Source organism: Chelonoidis abingdonii, chromosome 3, assembly GCF_003597395.2.
Source record: "Chelonoidis abingdonii isolate Lonesome George chromosome 3, CheloAbing_2.0, whole genome shotgun sequence".
Taxonomy (NCBI): domain Eukaryota; kingdom Metazoa; phylum Chordata; order Testudines; family Testudinidae; genus Chelonoidis; species Chelonoidis abingdonii.
The window spans coordinates 8465328-8485012 of NC_133771.1; the positions used below are offsets into that span (position 1 = coordinate 8465328).

A 19685-nucleotide genomic window follows, 5' to 3' on the forward strand; every position below is an offset into this window, starting at 1 on the left:
TTCGCGGGGCTTTTCCTGTTTACCTGCCCGCTGCATCCGAGTTCAGATTGCTGTCCAGAGCGGTCAGTGGTGCACTGTGGGATACCGCCCGGAGGCCAATAACATCGATTTCCGTCCACACTAACCGTAATCTGATATGTTAATATCAAATTTAGCGCTACTCCTCTCGTCGGGGTGGAGTACAGAGATCGATTTAAAGAGCCCTTTACATCGATATAAAGAGCGTTGTAGTGTGGATGGGTACAGCATTAAATCAATTTAACGCTCTTTAAATCGATTTAAACGCGTAGTGTAGACCAGGCCAATGAAGCCTGAATGTTACACTGTCTTGGGTATCTCTTTCTAGGCTCACACACAGAACAAGTGTGTTTCCTGCCTGGGGGAGAAAGCCAAACTGCATTTCGGTCAGCAGCACGAGGGAGCAGCCTCTGTATCCTCCTCCAATAATAAACACATATTGGTCTGTTGCTTATTAAGCTCGGGCCTGCGTCATCATTCCAAAAACTTTCCCTGCTTGTGTTAACCCACCAAGAAGATGACTGAGGTCACGTAGCAATATCTTTAAAAGGCTTGACTGAAAGACTCCAAGTGATGGAGAATTCCCCATATTCCTTGGAAAGTTGTTTCAATGGTTAATTACCTTAACTTAAAATTTGCACCTTATTTCTAGCTTCAACTTGTAGCCTGTCATATAAACTATAAAATAGATAGTGCTGGTCAAAGTTTTCTCACCAAAACATAGTTTTGACAAAAAAACCTTTTTGACCTAAACAATATTTGTTGAAAATTTTGTTGTTTTTTTTTAAATGAAAAACGGAAAACCAAAAAAATTTCCTGTTCGAAAAAGTAAAAAAGGGAAGGGAATGAAAAACAGGTATATATCAGTTTGAAAACTTTCCGGTTTTCATTTTGACAAAAACGCCCAAAAAATTGATGAAAAAAAAGTTGATTGAAATGAAGTCATGAAAATATAAAGCATTTTTTGACAAGCTCAGAAAACAGAGACTCAACAAAGAGAGCGAACCTCAGTCACTTCCAGTGACTGATGACAGAAGGGGATTTCTCTCTCCAGACCCAAGTTGTACATTTTTTCTAGGAATCATGTTCATTCTGGTTTGTTCTATTCTAATAATTTCTGTTTAGGTTCTTATACCATCCCCATCAGTGTAGGATTCAAGCATCATTCTGGTGCTGAAAAAAAGCTGGCTACCACATGCCAAAAACAACACCCATCGTCTGAGAGCAGCCTTTTTTAGTATACCTCATGTTGTTCCCAACATACTTTTCTCATCCCTGGATAATTCCCTCACTTGATCTGCCCAGCTTCCTCCAAGCACCTCCTCAGACTGCAGCATCACATCCCCTGTCTATATTCATTCCTTTCTTAGTAAGTAAGTAATAAGTGGAGATATACCAATCTCCTAGAACAGGAAGGGACCTCGAAAGGTCATCGAGTCCAGCCTCTTGCCTTCACTAGCAGGACCAAGTACTGATTTTTGCCCCAGGTCCCTAAATGGCCCCCTCAAGGACTGAGCTCTTCTTCTCCGTTCCCTCATCTGCTTAGCCTTACGCATGCCATTAGCAGACTCAGGACTAGAACGCCCATCTTCTAACTCCTAGCAAAATACCAATAGAGCACATTGCTGGTGAGGTAAATAAAAGGTCTCATGGGAATGAGAGGAAAGCCTGTTCTGCCCCCATAGATGAACAGAATGTACTGTGGGCGCTGTTGGCAGCCGCTGCAGCTTTACAGCCACCCCAAGGCTGCTCTAAACTACAGAGGGTGTTTGTACCAAGTGTCTATTGCTCCATGGCTGAATTGTCCTCACAACTATTAGCTAGAACACTGCAACATTTAATAAGAACTTAATGGAAGCTGACAGGCATATACTTTTTGTCAGTGCTGATTTGATCGCTACATCTAAGGAAAACATTACAGTGTGGTATACACATATTAAATAAGAACTCCAATAAGTGGAGACTTTTGTCTCTGCATAGGTCTCGATGTCAGGCGGAAGGTAAATGAGCCCCAGAACATCTGAAAGGTTGCTAATGATGATGACTACTCTGTCAAATCTTTGTATGGGGGATCTGCACATCCTGTTTACATGCTCACACTCAGAAGAGCACAGACTGATTGCATAAGGACTCTGAGACAATTTATCTGTCATATTAATGTTGGCCGAAGTGTCATCTTTCTACAACAGTGGGTGAGGGGCACTGAATGACATACAATTTGCCAGTCCAGGATTAATATCTGTGGCGAGTTTGCTGTGTACAAATGGCGCTGGGTAGTTTTAACAGATAAAACCACAGAAAAGTGTAGCGTTCTCTTGTCTTATTTACAACTTCCATCTCCTCCTCTCTGCCCTTCCCAAATCTCATATTGCACCCAGAAAGCCTATACAACACACTACCATTACAATGATCTGTTGTGTTGGCACCTCCACCTGTTTCCACCCCACCTCCTTGGAACCTCCCCTTGGCTTCGGATCTTGTTCCGTATCATATTCAAACTTTTCATTCTCACTTTCAAGCATCTCTACAGCTGCCTCCATTTATCTGTGTACCTATATGACCCCCATCACTTTATTATCTCAACCATGATTACAAAATAATTTGCCTGACAGTAGATACAACTAGAGCCCCAACTGAGATCAGGACCCTTTGCACTAGGGGCTGTCCACACCCAGAGTATGAGACACTACCTGACTTTACAATCTAAAGATACATAAGAGGGGAGGGGAAAGAAGGTGAAGTGGTTGTACAAGGGCACCCAGCGGATGTGAAAACAGAACTCCTAACTCCCACATCTCTGCCCTGTCTCCTAGACCACTGGCCTCTCAATCCTAGTTCACTATGACTCCCCACTTATATTCTGCCTTTGGCAACATACCTCACTGTTTCCGTATTTCCACACCGGTCTATATCTGGAACTGTGTCCCTGTCCCTCTGTGCCACTCAACCTCAGTCTCCTCCTTCATACAGGTAGGTTAGTTCTCGTGCTGTCCCTTGGGCAGTGAGTGTGTTCTCATCCTCCTTGATGTTCTGTGCTGAGCCACATCTGGTGCCTCCTTCATATCCATCCTCCAAACTCACTTCCCCACCCCCTGTTATCTTCCCATTGCTGGCCCCCTTACCAAAGGCTTCACACCAGACATGTCCTCAAATTTTAATATATCAATAAAGTAAAATAAAACAGGAACTGACAAGATACACACCTGACAATATGTTTGGTTTAACTATTTCTTTAAAAACCTATTGCAGTTAGATTTTTTTTTAAATGTGGAAACATTCTGATTGAGCGTCAATGATATGTACATTTGTGTTTATAAAGCCTAACATTTGAGTAAAATTTGAGGTATCAGTGTCCCTTTAAGACCTGATCCTGTAATGTGCTGAGTGTCCTCAACTCACAGAAAAATTTTCTTTGTTTGCTTTCCATTTTACTGCAACCTAGGATCCTATTCACCTTTTGAAGGTTGTTGAACAATGCGTTCTCATCTTCATGTTACTGCTAACTTAAATCTCTAAGCTGGTCATACTATTCATTCAAAACCTCTCACGAGAAACACATGCTATGATATCTCTGTGAACAGCCTCTTCTTATGCATAAATACATTTGTCACTAACGTCCCTTAAAGCGTAGCAAGTACTTTCACCTGTTTATTGAAGTGCATAGCGTATTATCCACTTCAGTATTAATGTATAAAATCACATATAGTAAAAGCTCTCAGTATACATCAAGGAGTTTCTCAGAGCCACCTACCATAATAAGATGAGCCCCAGTACATTTTCTCCAGTACGCTATCCTTATTAGCCTTAATGTTAATGCTTATGTCTCTTCAGGAAGCAGGTTGTCTAAATTCAGTGATACTTGGCTTTTTGCTCTTTCCTTGTCTAACCCACTGGTGAATGGGTGCTCTAGGTTCCCGTCTGTGTGATCTGCAGAAGACAAGAGTTTTTGCAGCCACAAGCTAGAGGAGGTGTGGTTAGTTAGCTCAAACTTTTGTAGCTCATGGGTTAGCTCTGTAGGACCCACTTCCCTTGACCTCAGCTGATCCAGGAGTCATAAAGGACCCTCTGCTATGAAAGCATCACCCTATCCTATCCAAGCTCCCTTTGTCTCTGTAAATCCCCATCTGTTTTTAAAGGCAAGTATTTCTATCTGGTTGATTTTCCTGTTTGGAGATTTTCCATTCCTTCAAATCCTACTCTCCGTGGTAGAGAAATTGGGAGAAAACTGGCTTTATCTAGGGGCAAGTGTCTACACTTAAAATGCTGCATTGGCACAGCTGCACCAATGCATCTGTGCTGCTGGAGAGCTTTAATTTAATTAATTAAGATGGGGAGCTCACCCGCTGACATAGCGCTGTCTACACCTGGGGTGGTGGTGGTGGTGTGTAAAGCCCTCATAACTCGGTTGCTCAGGGGTGTGGATTTTTCACGGGAGAGATCTATTCAGATCCTGATAGTCTTTAATGATTGACCTATTCATGAACAGATGTGCAGGCGTCATTCCCCTCCATCCTTCGCACAAGGAGCATGAGGCAGTACACAGCCAAAGATATTCATGAGGATACATGTAGACAGGTCATAAAGTCAAACTGGAATTCCTAAATTATACAGAGTCCCCAAATCATCACCCAGCTGATCTGCCTAGGCCTACCACAGGTAAAGCACAAGATCTCTGCCTCTGTTGGATCCCATATTGTCCCTCTGACAGACTGGGAAATATCTGTATTTTTTTAAATAAATATCGTGCCTCCGTGTGTTTTATTATGATGGGTCACTTGCTATGGAGTGAGATCAAAAGGGTCTGTTAAAGGAACCAAGCAGAAAAGGCAAATCAATGGCAAAGAGCAGGTACTATCACAGAGAATACAAAGGCTCCTTATGGAACAATGGTGGAGGGGTGGGGAAAGCTCTTAGCTGAGGAGTGCCCCTGCTGGGCTCCATCCAGGCTGCTCCAGCTGAAAAGCAGCTCAGAAGGGAATATTTAAACCGTAAGATCTTATCCCCGGGGGAAGAAAGGGGGTTGAGTGGGGTCTCAGAAGCAGTGGCTGGAGGGGCGTCTCTGGCCGAGAGAAAGAGATACAGAAGCTGCAATAGAGCAGTCTGCTTCCCCCAGTCCAGAGATGGAAGGATCCAGGCTCCTGGGAACTTTCAAAAGTTTCCAAGGAAAAATTAAGGTGTAGGTTAGACCCATGCATAGGGACTTTGCTCGATTTTACTCTTTGTCTTCGCTCTGCCTGCTATGTCCCTCCAGGTGAGTAAAGAACGCTTTGTGCTGAAGAAGCTGTTCCTGAGAAACTCCAGGCAGCTTGTTGGTCACAGGTCCTTGAAGTAAGAGCTTACAAATGACAAACCCACTTCAGCCTGCTTGTGGTATTCACACAGCTGGGGGTGGGGGAGAGGGCTGCAGCCCAGAGAAGCAGTCGAAGGTAGGGTGACCAGACAACAAATGTGAAAAATCGGGATGGGGGTGGGAGGTAATAGGAGCCTAGATAAGAAAAAGACCCAGAAATCGGGACTGTCCCTATAAAATCAGGACATCTGGTCACCCTAGTTGAAGGGTAGCTGGAGCACAGGGCTCCACCGGTTGAGGGGGTTGCAGGGAGCTAGGCCTGCTGCCTGCGGAGGATGCTCAAGAGGAGCTGAAAGGGATCTAGAGCACAGCTAGCCCTGTAACCGTGACACCCTCGCTATGGCAATTCTCATGCTCTAGGTCACTCTTGAAGGTAAGCTGGCAACGTCTTCCTTCCAGTGGCTGAGTCCCAGCCGCCACCCTATTCCAGCAGCGAGATGTGCCTCACCATTCTAGGCAAGCCCCCCTTCTGTGCCTGCCTTTTGCAGACAGATCTTGCCTTTCCCTTAGTTTCTTGGTGCTCCTGGTTGGGCACTGTCTGCTTGGACTAATATCAAAATGCCAGTCTTGTCACCTGCCCCTACTTAATGGAAGTCTTTGCCCTCTGGCAGCACTCCACCAGATGGCTGCCATTACCTAGAGACTGCCCCTAGCAGCTGCTCAGCTAGCTCCCACTGGCACAATCCAGAGGTACTGCTCTATGATGATGGTTTTCACTGCTGCTCCCAGGGGTCAGTTTCCAGTTTTAGCAAACTCCGGCCCAAGCAAAAGACTCTGTACGCCTGGCTTGGTGGGGTTTAAGCACCTGGATGATAGGGTTTAATATTAAAACAAAACAAAGTGTCAATATTACCCTGCCTATTTAAAACTCAAATCAGACACAGCAGCGTTTCCCTTCAGCTCATCAGTTTGCAACAGCTCAATTCAAAAAGTCTAGCTTGTTTCAACTAAGTCCCCAAGAAGGAGCAGGAGACAAAATCTCCTGCCTTCTTCTACTTCCAGCCAATTCCTTCCCTGTGGCTTTTTATATCTTCTGCATGCTGCTAATGAGGCTTATCAACATTCCTTGCAAAGAGCAGCTGCTAATCCACTCACGCTAATTAGCAGAGTGCAGAGGATGGTGAGCTATTTGGGGTGGTGAATCAACACCATCCTTGCTAGTACCGGCATGGGGCCCTTTTCCTGAACCACAGAAGCCACCCATTCCAGAAGCAAAGGTGTAGCCGTTGTGGATTAATGCATTACACCTGACAGCACTGGAGCACCTTCTAGTAACAGCAGCATTTTGAGTGGAAGATTATTTCCCCCCTCAATACACCTTGCTTCCCCCTTAGGAGTGAAAGATGATCTTTAGGAATGCAGATCTTTGTGGTTGGTTTCTTGTGTCTTACTAGTAACAGTCAGCCCTATTTGCAATTTAAATCAAATCTTATATTAGCATCTGTTTTAATGGCTGCAGAGCATGTGTCAGTGTATTTGTGATTCTGATGCTGTGCTCTTAAAAATAAAAATAAAAAAAGCTAAAGTGACTTCATGTGCGTGGTATAATTTAGCACACAAGAAGCGCTGTGTGTTGAAGCAAAGTCAAGGTTGTTGTGACAACGGCTCAAGCAAATGCAGGAAAATTCAACATTAAGGAAGACAGACACTCTGCCATGGCTCTATGGGTATTGTAGTGCACAAAGTAAGTGACAGCATGTACTGATCCAACACCCTTGTAACGATCAGACATATGACAAGTTAGAGATGGGAGTATTGGCAGGACTGGCGCTAGTGTTTTTAGCACCCTAGGCGCATGGCCATTTCATCGCCCAGCGTCCTGGCCTGCGGAGAGGGTCCACTGGTCCGCGGCTCCAGTGGAGCTGCCACAGCCATGCCTGCGGGAGGTCCACCAGAGCTGTGGGAGCAGCGGACCCTCCGCAGGCACGACTGCGGCAGGTCCGCCGGAGCTGCCTGACGCCCCCCCCCAGCAAAATGCAGCCCCCCAATAATTCTGGTGCCCTAGGCGATTGTCTAGGCCACCTAAATGGAAGTGCTGGCCCTGAGTATTGGTATTAATTTGCACCTTCTTGATCTTGTTGCTTTGCATCACAATCTGGGCATGGTTTTTATTTTAGAAATTTCTATATATGTGAATTATAACATATTAATGAATTTTGTTTCTTTCCATTAGTGAGTTCAGTGATACATTTTTTGTGTGTCAATCCAGACCCTTCACAAACTTTCATCAGACTTATCATTACAGGTTGACCGGCTGTTCTGTAATTAGAGGTGGCCGGGAGAGGAAAAAAATTGGTGTTGTGCCTTTTTTCTTTATGATCATAGAATCATAGGACAGGAAGGGACCTTGAGAGGTGATCTAGTGTAGTCCCCTGCACTCAAGGTCAGACTAAATATTATTCATCCCTGACAGGTGTTCGTCTAACTATTCTTAAAAATTTCCAATGATGGAGATTCCACAATCTCCCTAGACAATTTATTCCTGCGCTTAATCACCCTGACAGTTAGGAAGTTTTTCCTAATGTCCAACCTCAACCTCCCTTGCTGCAATTTAAGCCTATTGCTTCTTGTCCTATCCTCAGAGGTTAAGGAGAACAATTTTTCTCCCTCCTCCATGTAACAACCTTTTTATATACTCGAAAACTGTTATCCTGTCCCCTCTCAGTCGTCTCTTCTCCCCACTAAACAAACTCAATTTTTTTCAGTCTTCCTTCATAGGTCATGTTTTCCAGACCTTTAATCATTTTTGTTGATCTTCTCTGGCCTTTCTCCAATTTGTCCTCATCTTTCAGGAAATGTGACCCCCAGAACTGGACACAATACTCCAGTTAAGGCCTAATCAGCCTGACTTTTTTCTGTTTTTTCTTTTTAACCTTCGAAATATTTGGAATGTCAAGGCTTATCTTCCCTGTTTCATGGGCAGGGGAGGAGGGGGAATGTCTTGGAAATTCAGAAATATGGACTGGCAGCTCTCTCAGTCCTTCATTGAGGAGTTGGTGTGCCAAATCTTTAACAGAGAGCTCACCCCACATTTCTGAGTTAAGCAGAAGCTAACAAACACAAAACAATGATTTTTAAATGGTTTGGACAAAAATAGTTTATTAGCGGTGATGGGAGTTCTCTCTTGCATGGTGTCTGCTGTTATTTTTAGTTATTATTTGCATCACTGTAGCAATATGAGATCAAGGGCCCATTGTACTAGGTACCATAAAAAATGTATAGTTCGAGACAGTCTCTTTCCTGAAGAGCTTACCTGCTGAGTTTTAAGCTCAGTGGTTTGAGCATTGGCCTGCTAAATCCAGGGTTGTGAATTCAATCCTTGAGGGGGCCATTTAGGGAACTGGAGTAAAAATCTGTCTGGGGACTGGTCATGGTTTGAGCAGGGGGTTGGACTAGATGACCTCCTGAGGTCCCTTCCAACCAGGATAGTCTATGATTCTAAGTTGTCCATACTGATCATGTAATGGGGCTTTTTATTGCTGGTCCACAACCTAAGACTTCTCCATTAGGAAATTTTAACTAAAATTTGGTCTACCTTTTTCTTTGTTTTATTTCACTCTATTATTCCTAGTTGCATGTATCCCACTTGAACGTCCACAGAGGTTGTATCTTCGCACTATGCCAGATCCTAGCACATGAGCCATCTGAGATTTAAGAGGGGAAATTGTGCATGTGTGTGAAATTTCTTGTGCACGCATGTTCTGTATTTTGTTTGCTTAAAAGCCCATGCAAAGCCTGCCTGCCCTCCTTTTTTTCTTATTATGGGCAAGTCCTCCTGAGGACTGAAGTAACACAGACAATAACACAGCCTGCGTCAGACACTGGTTCCTCAAAGGAAAGGCTGCCCAGTACATGCTTAATGTCAGCAGCCACCATTGGGGATCATGGAAGGTCACATACACCCAGGGCCGGTGCAACCATTTAGGCAAACTAGGCGGTTGCCTAGGGCGCCAAGATTTGGGGGCGCCAAAAAGCGGTGCCCTCCCAAAATTTTTTAAATGGTTGCAGCGGCCGCTGCGTAGTCTGAGCTGCCGGCGGCAGCAGCAGCTGCCTGCAGCCCGGCAGCTTAGGGTGCCCCCGGGGTCAGCGCGCAGCCGCGGCAGCCCAGGGCACCCCGGGTCAGGAAGCCGCCGCAGCGGCCCCCCCCTCCCCCCCCCCCCCCCCCTGGCAACCCAGGGCGTCCCCCGGGTCAGGGAGCCGCCGCGGCGGTCCAGCAGCCCGGGGTGCCGGCGCTCCCGGGGTCAGGGAGACGCAGCTCCGGTGGACTTGCCGCAGGCATGCCTGCGGCAGCTCCGCCTAGAGCCTGAGACCCGCGCGGGGGGCGGCGAAATGTCCCGGCGCCTAGGGCGTCAGAAATCCTAGTGCCGGCCCTGCATACACCATCCTTCCTCCCCCAGTCTCCTCATCTATAGGTCAGCCCATATGTGAACTGTATGCCATGATATGTAAACATCCTCATTAGGATAATAGGCAGATTTCCAGGATTCATCTGTGATTCCCTCACCCTGGAACAGTCCCAAATAACACAGATGTTTTTACTGCTCTCCCAAAGGATAGCAGCAGCTAATTCTCACTTTCTGTACATTTTGCCATGGCATGTTGTAAGCATAGTATTGCTGCAGCCATGCTTCCACTGTGTCACTCCAGAGACTGCAGACACCCCAATGATTCTGATTAATTCCTTCGTCTTCTTCCTCAGCAGAGCAGAGCTACAATGTAGGATAGTGCTCAGTCAGATCTATCAAACAGACCATATGGCATCCTGAAGCTACAGTTTCAGGACCATGCATGCTACAGTAGCTTCTGGGAAAACATGTCTTTTTATGACATGCCGCAAGCAAACACTGATTCTCCAAAGGGACTTCTCTGATAATAAAGATGGGAAGAGGAGGAGGAAGATGAAAAAATAACACCAGGTAGGTCAGTACTTCATTTCCAAAGGCCAGTTAATTACTAGCAAGAAGCATGGAATTAAAATATAGGGAATCAAATGCTTCATAAACTCCCCAGGCCCATGTCCACTATATATACTTTGCTCATGAAGAAGAAATCCATTGGTCTGGAGTTCATTGTGAAAGCACAGGAAGGGGAACTATCACAGCCCTTAAAATAACCCCAGTGGCAGATCATATTATGGGATGTTGAAATGCTTCTGTGGCTCTCAGGCTATGCCTGATGCAGCAAAAAAATGATGCTCAAAATGTACTGGATGGCAGAGTAGTGGTGCAAAATGGGGCCTTGTCCTCTGAAGTTTGTTGGTGCTTGTGAGAGAGTGCTGGAGGCGAGCCTGCACTGTGATGACTTTGAGGCTAATTAGTGTCCCAGGAGAGGCTGATTGGGGTAATGATCTAATCAGGCTAATGGGTTGGGTGGAGTAAACATTCACTTGGCCCCATCAGCCCAAGGCTGATAAAAGAGACAGAGGAAGGCAGCACAAAAGGGTTGGGGAAGCATGCACGCATGGGGCTCAGGGTAGGGAGACCTCTGTTCCCCATAGGTCCTGCTGAGAGGGCATAAACTTCAGCAAACTCTGTAAATAGGTGGGAGCACAGGGGACTGTGGTGATATTGGTGAAGGGGACTTGTAATAAAGCTTCACTGAGAGCACACCTGGTGGACTCCATGCAGTTTCTGCAGGGAAGAGGACAGGGGCAGAGGCAGGCCTGTTCCAGTGCTGGAATAAAGAAAAAGCCAGCCTGATGCATGTGTGATGGGACTGTCCAGCTAGGGTGACCAGATGTCCTGATTTTATAGGGACAGTCCCAATTTTGGGGTCTTTTTCTTATATAGGCTCCTATTTCCCCCCACCCCCATCCCGATTTTTTTCACCTGCTGTCTGGTCTTGTCACCCTATGTCCAACAGCCAGCAGTGTGGAAAGAGGTGGACACAAGTGAAAATAGTGCTTGGCTTCAGCTACCCGCCTCAGTTGAAATTATATTCTAGGTTAGGGACATACTCTGCTGAGTTTAGTTCCTTAAGTCTAGATGATCCAGGACTGTGGACACACTTGAGCAGTAGCCTGAGGGGGACTTCCTTGTACTGCATGGGCCACAGCAAGTGAAAAATTCTTGTTCCCCAAAGACAATGAAAATCATAGAATCATAGAATATCAGGGTTGGAAGAGACCTCAGGAGGTCATCTAGTCCAACCCCTGCTCAGAGCAGGACCAATCCCCAATTAAATATCCCAGCCAGGGCTTTGTCTATGCCTGACCTTAAAAACCTCTAAGGAAGGAGATTCCACCACTCCCTAGTAACCCATTCCAGTGCTTCACCATCCTCCTAGAGAAATAGTGTTCCCTAATATCCAACCTAACCTCTCCCACTGCAACTTGAGACCATTGCTCCTTGTTCTTCATCTGCTAACACAGAGAACAGCCAAGCTCCATCCTCTTTGGAGCCCCCTTCAGGTAGTTGAAGCTTTGGAATCAAGAAATCACTTTCATGAAACAGGGGCTGCCTTTGTACAGCTCTGCTAGCCTCAGGATGCCTCTCACAGGATGGGATAATGGAACCAATCCCAGCCTAGGGATCCTGCTAGGGCCAGATTAACAAACTAGGCCAATGGCCAGGCCCAATACGTGAGGGAGCACCCCTAGCCCAGTCAGTAGCCATAAAGTGCGCTCACCATGGCTGGCTGGTCACGCCTTAGATAGAAGTTTCATCCAACACATTACTTGGTGTGAAATCTTCAATGGTGACAAAGTGGAGAGGCCATGGCTTATGTACTCCAAACCCCAGAATGCTGCACACTGTTTTTGTTGCAAACTCTTCCAATCTAATGTTCCAGCCTGTCATGGTATAATTCCCTCTCTGAACCTTAGCATCCAAAAGATGGGGTACCAGCATGAATCCGCCTAAGCTTAATACCAGCTTAGATCTGATAGCTGCCACCAGTCAGGATTTGGAGTGCCTGATAAACTCTGGTCTCCCCAAACCTTCCCTGGGGACCCAAGACCCAGATCCACTGGATCTTGACCAAGGAAGTAAACCCTTCCTTACTGTTGCCTCTCCCAGACTTTCCCTCTCTGGGTTATCCTGGAAGATCACTGTGATTCAAACTCCTTGAATCTTAAAACACAGAGGAATTCCCCTCCCCACTCCCCTTTTTCCCTCACCCAGAGGCAATACAGATTCAAGCTCCGTGAATCTAAAAACAAGAGGACATTTACCTTTCCCCCCACTCTCTCTCTCTCCCACCAAGTCCCTGTGAGTACAGATTCAGTTTCCTTGAGCCTTAACCAGAGGAAAAATTAATCAGGTCTTTAAACAGACTTTTAATAAAAGACAGAAGTATAGATAATCACTGTAAATTCAAGATGGAATATTACAGGGTCTTTCAGCTTATAGATACTAGAAAGAAAACCTCCCCCTCCAGCACAATACAAATTAAACTACTTCCAGCAAACTACACATTTGCAAATAAAGGAAACAATTAAAAAGACTAAAGCTGCCTTTATCCTGATACTTACGAGAATTAGAACAGAAGAGGATTGTTTAGAAAGATTGGAGGAATCTGCTTACGTCTGGTCCCTCTCAGACCCCAGAGAGAATAGGGACAGAGAACAAAGACACAAACAAAAGCTTCCCTCCACCCAGATTTGAAAGTATCTTGTCTCCTGATTGTCCTCTGGTCATGTGTTCCGGTTCACTGTTGTTAACCCTTACAGGTGAAAGAGACATTAACCTGTTTATGACACGCCCCCAAATCGCAGACAGTGGGGAACATCTCTGGCGGTGATTTCTTCCTAGAACTTTAGAATATATGTATGATGTATGATCTCATTTTGAATTGTTTTTCCAAGGTAGTGGTGTCTGTACATGTGTCTTGGGTGGTGACTCTTCTTAGATGGTCCTGGAGTACAGCATCAGACTCAGCCATCAGCTCCACAATTTTAAGGAAGTTTTACATTGTGGCACATACAGCTGATCTGAAGTGACACGCAGTTGCTAGGTTTTGGATAGCAAGCATTCTCACAATGCAATGAGCCTTTTCAGAACCATTTTGCCAGTAAAGACTTCTGATGCAATCTTCTCTTGATGCCTGATCATCTGTGATGGCTTTAACCTTAGTTCATCTCAAGCTCTTTCCACACCTAGGAATGCTTCTCTGGTGATTTGCTGCCTTCTCATGGAGGAGAAATGGTGATATGAGTCGGGTATTTCTTTGGTGCATCCTGTTTATTTACAAGAAGAAACATATAGTCCAGTTTCCCTGAACACAGTAGGAACAAACAAAAGGAGGTAGTTTCCTTGCTCAGAGTTCCAAGCCTGCCTTTTCCAGCCAGGACTCTGCCAAAAGAAGCTCTCTCTCTTGGCTTCCTCTCAGGTCCGCACTGCCAGTGTTTTCTGGTTTTCTCCTATCTTTTCTGGTTGCTTTTCTGCTTCTGTCAGACCACAGACACACACAGCTGCACTCCAATATGCCCCAGCCCCTGCATTTGCAGCCAGGTCCCAAGGAAATTCCTCTAAATTCTCCAACTTAGTTGTAATACAGGCCTTCCATGTGGCCATTGCTTTGGGTGGTGGCTTCTATTGTTTTCAGCTATCTTATTCCATAGAGGAGCTTAATGATTATTTTATTGATCCAGAATGAAGGGCAGATAGCATGAGATCTGTGATGGCCCATATATCAAAGTCAGGCTTGCTGGCAGCTACCAACACCCCCAGCATAACACATAATGAAATGCATAATTGAAATAATCTCTAATGGATCTCTGAATGGCTGTGACCGCAATACCAGATCAGACCAGTGGTCCATGTAGTCTGATATCTTGCCTCTGACAGTGGCCGCAGCAGATGCTTCTGAGACAGACTCACAGTAAACAGCAATGCATCAACATCCCACATCTATTAGCTGCCCTTTATCCACTATTTTGTTGACTCTCTTTAAGAATTGTTTGAAGTTGCAGTTGCGGAAGTCGAGGCTGGATATTAGAAAAAACTTTCTGACTAGGAGAGTGCGTGAAGTATTGAATGGGTTACTAGGGAGGTGGTAGAATCTCCATCTTTAGAGATATTAAGGTCCGGCTAGACCGCCACCCTGGCTGGGATTATTTAGGGAAAGTGGTCCTGCCTTTAGCAGGGGGTTGGACTAGATGACCTCATGAGGTCCCTTCCAACCTTTTGATTCTATGATTCTATGATTCTATGAATTCTAGCAGATTGGAAAGGTATTATTTTCTTTTACAGAAGAGATGCTAGTTTATCCCTATTATGCCATCTCCTTCTCCTCTTCCCCTGCACCAAACTTTTGGGAAGAGGTTGGGTTGACGGTTGGAGGAGTATGAGTTTAATTTATTATCCTCATTCTACCTGGCTGATATTTACTTACATGTCAAAGATGGGATGGGCTATCCTTTACATTGCATTTTGTCTTTTAACTGAGGAACGTATGAACTACAGTCCCTGACTGGCCCAATATCCTGGCCCCAGCCGTGCTCACTGCCAGACTGTTCACAGGGAGGTATAAGAAACGCTGCACTAGGTAGAAACAGAATTACCTACCCAAAGGAAAAGTTTTCTTCTCACCTTCTCAGTCACAGGTCAGCTAATGGCTAGTCAGGTGGTGAGCCATAAGCAATGCTCAAAATCATGATAATAATAATGATTAATAATGATAATACCTAGCTCATATATAACGATTTTATTCAGTAGATTTCAAAGTGCTTCACAACCTTTAAAGTCAGGTTTCAGAGTAGCAGCCGTGTTAGTCTGTATCCACAAAAAGAACAGGAGTACTTGTGGCATCTTAGAGACTAAGGCCTTGGCTACACTGGCGCTTTACAGCGCTGCAACTTTCTCTCTCAGGGGTGTGAAAAAACACCCCACTGAGGGCAGCAAGTTACAGCGCTGTAAAGCGCCAGTGTAAACTGTGCCCCTGCGCTGGGAGCGTGTCTCCCAGCGCTGTAAGCTAATCCCCACGGGGAGGTGGAGTACCTGCAGCACTGGGAGAGCTGTCTCCCAGCGCTGTCGCAGCGACCACACTCACACTTCAAAGCGATGCCACGGAGCGCTCCCGTGGCGCGCTTTGGAGTTTTGAGTGTAGCAAGCCCTAACAATTTTTTCAGCATGAGCTTTTGTGAGCTACAGCTCACTTTTCGGATGCATAGAATTGGAACACACAGACAGGAGATATCTATACTACAGAGAACATGAAAAGGTGGAAGTATGCATACCAACAGGAAGAGTCTAATCAATTGAGATGAGCTATCATCAGCAGGAGAAAAAAACTTTTGAAGTGATAATTAAGATGACCCATAGAAGGTGTGAGGAGAACTTAACATAGGGAAATATACTTATCCTCATGACACCCTGTGAGACAGAGAAGTAAAATAGGCTTGTTTTTGGGCTAATCTACGCTGGCAATGTTAAAGCACTGCAGCAGCAGCGCTGCCAGAGCAGCGCTTTAACGTGGCTTGTGTGGTCATGGCAGAGCACTGCAAGAGAGCTCTCCCAGCGTTCTAAAAACCCACCCCCATGAGGGGCATGGTTTCCAGCACTGGGGCACTGTTTACACTGGCGCTTTACAGTGCTGAAACTTGCTGCGCTCAGGGGGGTGTTTTTTCACATCCCTGAGCGAGAAAGTTGCAGCGCTGTAAAGTGCCAGTGTAGACAAGCCCTTACTATTACCTCATTCATTTCCTCCCCCTTTTTGCCACCACTTGTTTTGTTCACGTGCTGCATTTGGGGTGACCAGATAGCAAGTGTGAAAAATCGGGATGGGGGTGGAGGGGTAATAGGTGCCTATATAAGAAGAAGACCCAAAAATCGGGACTGTCCCTATACAATCGGGACATCTGGTCTCCCTAGCTGCATTTGGTTGTAACTTGAAATGTGAGGCTCTGTCAGTGTGGAAGGGATCTAAACCCTCAGTCTTCAGAGAATAAATATTAGCATTTATTTGCATTATAATAGCTAGCACATAAGGTCCCCAAACAGGTATCAGCACTTGGTTGCACTAGGCACCCACAGACATTTATTAAAAAGATAATCCCTGTCCAGCTCAGCTGAGCAATGATATCTGTTTGGAATGCTTACTTGCTACCATAGTGCATATAAATAATAATAATTATACTCTGAAGACAGTGGGTTTATATCCCTTCCAAAATGACTTACATTGTAAGCTCCTTACAGCAGGGAGTGTCTTTTTATTCTGCCTCAGGCTCATCTCTAATTTTTATTTCTTAAGCTAAACAGAGCAGACAGAAGATCAGTTTCACAGGTGGGGGATGGACACCGGGAAGTGATCCGAAGCCGTGACTTCATCTGCTGCCTGTACTAGGGCTAAACAGAAACACAATGAAGTTTCTGGAGAGGTGCTCCCTCGTAGTACACGGTATATAGTTTTTTGCATCGCGCTGTTTGTTAAATGCATATGAAATCCCTTTCCAAGTAAGCTACAATATAAATGTTTTTTCCTGCTCATTTGTTGCTAGGCTAATATTGTGAAACAGCAGAACAGCCCATTTGCAATTGTAATGGGGAGCACCCTGTATAAGCATGCTAATGTCTAGTGCTGGCCGCAGTGCCTGCAGATTGGCAGCTGGCACGTTAGGTATAACCCTTAAAGCTTATTAAATTGATTAGTCTTTGGAGTTGTCTAAATCTTTCCTCCAGTGTCATATTTATGGGCATGAGGCCTACAAATTGCTCTCCTGAAATAAATCAGGATGCCTTTCAGAGGGCTTACACCTGATCTAAGCTGTCCAGCAGTAGTGCTATCTCCACAGTTTTAAAAGGACAGTTTTAAGTAATAAGCTAATTTTGTTTTAAATTTCTCTGGCATTTCGTTCTGGGAAGATTAACACTCGAGGGAGGGATTGGATGGCTTGGAGGATTTGTATTGGACTAAAGATACAGAACCTCTAACCATGGCACAGCTTTAAATCCAGGGCCAGGTAGGGAGGGAAAAGCAATAGTCTGGCTCTCTCTGTTTAGCTTTGTTGTGGTTCAGAAATGGGTCAGGCTGGACAACTGTAAGAGTGGGGGAAGGCAGAGATACTAACCCTAGAACGATAAAGGCTCTTTTCCCTATAAGATGAAAAGAGGTCAACTAGGGATACCTGAATCCAATTAAGGGCTGCCTGGGACCTTTAAAAAAACAAAAACACTCTCGGGGAGGGAGGATGTGAGAGAGGAGAAGGTCTCATAACACAAGAACTAGGGGCCACCAAATGAAATGAATGGGCAGCAGGTTTGAAACAAATAAAAGGATGTTGTGAAGGCCAAGACCAGTGTTTCCCAAACTTGGGACGCCGGTTATGTAGGGAAAGCCCCTGGCGGGCCGGGCCAGTTTGTTTACCTGCCGTGTCTGCAGGTCCGGCTGATTATGGCTCCCACTGGCCGCAGTTCGCCACTCCAGGCCAATGGGAGTTGCAGGAAGCGGTGCAGGCAGAAGGACATACTGGCTGCCACTTCCAGCAGCTCCCATTGGCCTGAAGCAGTGAACTGTGGCCAGTGGGAGTCACGATTGGCTGGACCTGCGGACGCGGCAGATAAACAAACAGTCCCGACCCGCCAGGGGCTTTCCCTACTCAAGCGGCATCCCAAGTTTGGGAAACACTGGCCAAGACTATAACAGGGTTAAAAAAAGAACTGGAGTGGCTCACAAATGTGGATGCCAGCCTTGGGGCAGACTGTCACAAACCAGGGCATGAACCCCAAACTGGTTGTGTGTTCGGTAATTAGATTTCACTAAGAGTCAAGTGTGAACTACTCAAGCACTGTGACAATCTTAACACTGAATCCCAGACCCTCCCCTTCAGCTCTCGAGTCTATCTTGTCCTTCAGGCAAGCCTGCCTATGTGCTAGATGGTTCCTTACACCAAAAATCATAATAATATTCAGATTACTCCCAGTTTCAAAGGACTAGTCACTTATCCAAGGTCAGTTTGTATCCTAGATCTCTCATCAAAGACAACACTTGTAGCCAATCCTGTATAAAACTAACTAAAGGCTTATTAATTAGGAAGAAGAAATAGGAGTTATTTACAAGGTTAAAGCAGGTAAACATAGACACACAAATGACATAGACACACAGTCTTAAAAAGTAATTTTAACTGCTGTAATGTGCAAGCTCTATATATCCCTGTTTATGCTTATAAGTACTACTCTCTCCAAATACCAAGCAGCAGAATAATAATTTTTCTTGACAGGGACTTTCATCTTCATCCCCCAGAGTTCAAGCTGATGAGAAGAGGGTTTGCACATGTTTCCACTTCATGGGTGTGAGGGGAGCAATCAGCAAAGACTTTTGTCCACTGATGTTCCACCGTGGCTCGTCTGATGCCTATAGGCCTTTTTTGTTGGGCAGGAGATGACAACTCTTGTGGTAAACTAGTATTTCACAGTGGGTAATGCTTCCCTCCTGACGAGGGGTAGGGGAGAGAGACTCAATTTCATAGCAAACACTTTCATCGTTACAGAGCGAACACTTAAATATTATCTTGTACCATAAGATACAGATGTTATAAGTAAGATTAATGCATGTAGCAATTTACAAACATTTCATAAAGTCTAAACACTAAGCACATTCTTATAAACTCAACATCTCTTTTAACAATGCTAACCCACAGGTGAGCCAGACTGGTTTCCAGCTATGCATTAGTCAGTGTTCAGTGAGGTCAAGGGGCCTTGGCATGAGCTGGCAACCGGTCTGCCAGCATCACAGTTATATAGTCATTAGGTCTCTGATGAGACAGGCAAACTATATTTATAATGTTTTCATATGTGGGACAGCCGAGGAGCAGCATGGTTAAGTGTTTTGCCCGAGGTCACACAATGAGTAAGGATATGCCTGTGCCAACTGGAGGGGTGATTGCAGCATGGGTAGACATCTTAACTAACTTTTCTCTAGCTAGTGCAAGTGCCAATAGCAGGGCAGCTGTGACAGTACAAGCTCGAGATCCTGGGGACTTATTTGGATGGCTAGCCCAGGCTGACGCACATGCTGCCATGGCTTCACTGCTATTGGTACTCACGCTAGCTAGATCAGAGCTAGCTCGAGTATGCCTACAAGTGCAGCAATCACACCTTCAAATATAGATAAATACAGACTAAGGATACCTCTACACTGCATTTATAAAGCAATATTATTGTAGTATCTAGGCTATGAACAACCCGGGAAATCCTGAGGTCTTGACTCTTCTGCTATCCATTTTTAATTCCTGCTTTTCTTGTTCTCTTTTGCTCCTAAAAAGCAGGTGTTAAAAAGAAGCAAGATGGAAATCACTCCTTTTATACTCAAATAATTACAGCTAAAATGGAATATCTAACCATGTTGCAATGGTTAGGAAGTAACATCACTCACTCTGAGA

At 45.2% G+C, this 19685-nt stretch overlaps 1 long non-coding RNA gene across 3 annotated transcripts in view; it reads left to right on the forward strand.

The window, feature by feature from the left end:
• Positions 1–19685, forward strand: part of LOC116828913 (uncharacterized) — a 72134-nt gene that overhangs the window by 34903 nt on the left and 17546 nt on the right. For 2 of the 3 annotated variants that reach the window (XR_012655413.1, XR_004374632.2), the window contains 2 exons: positions 1999–3986; positions 10068–10284. This is a non-coding gene — a long non-coding RNA (uncharacterized LOC116828913). The remainder of the gene's footprint in view (positions 1–1998; positions 3987–10067; positions 10285–19685) is intronic. The other variant, XR_012655414.1, reaches the window with a different exon arrangement.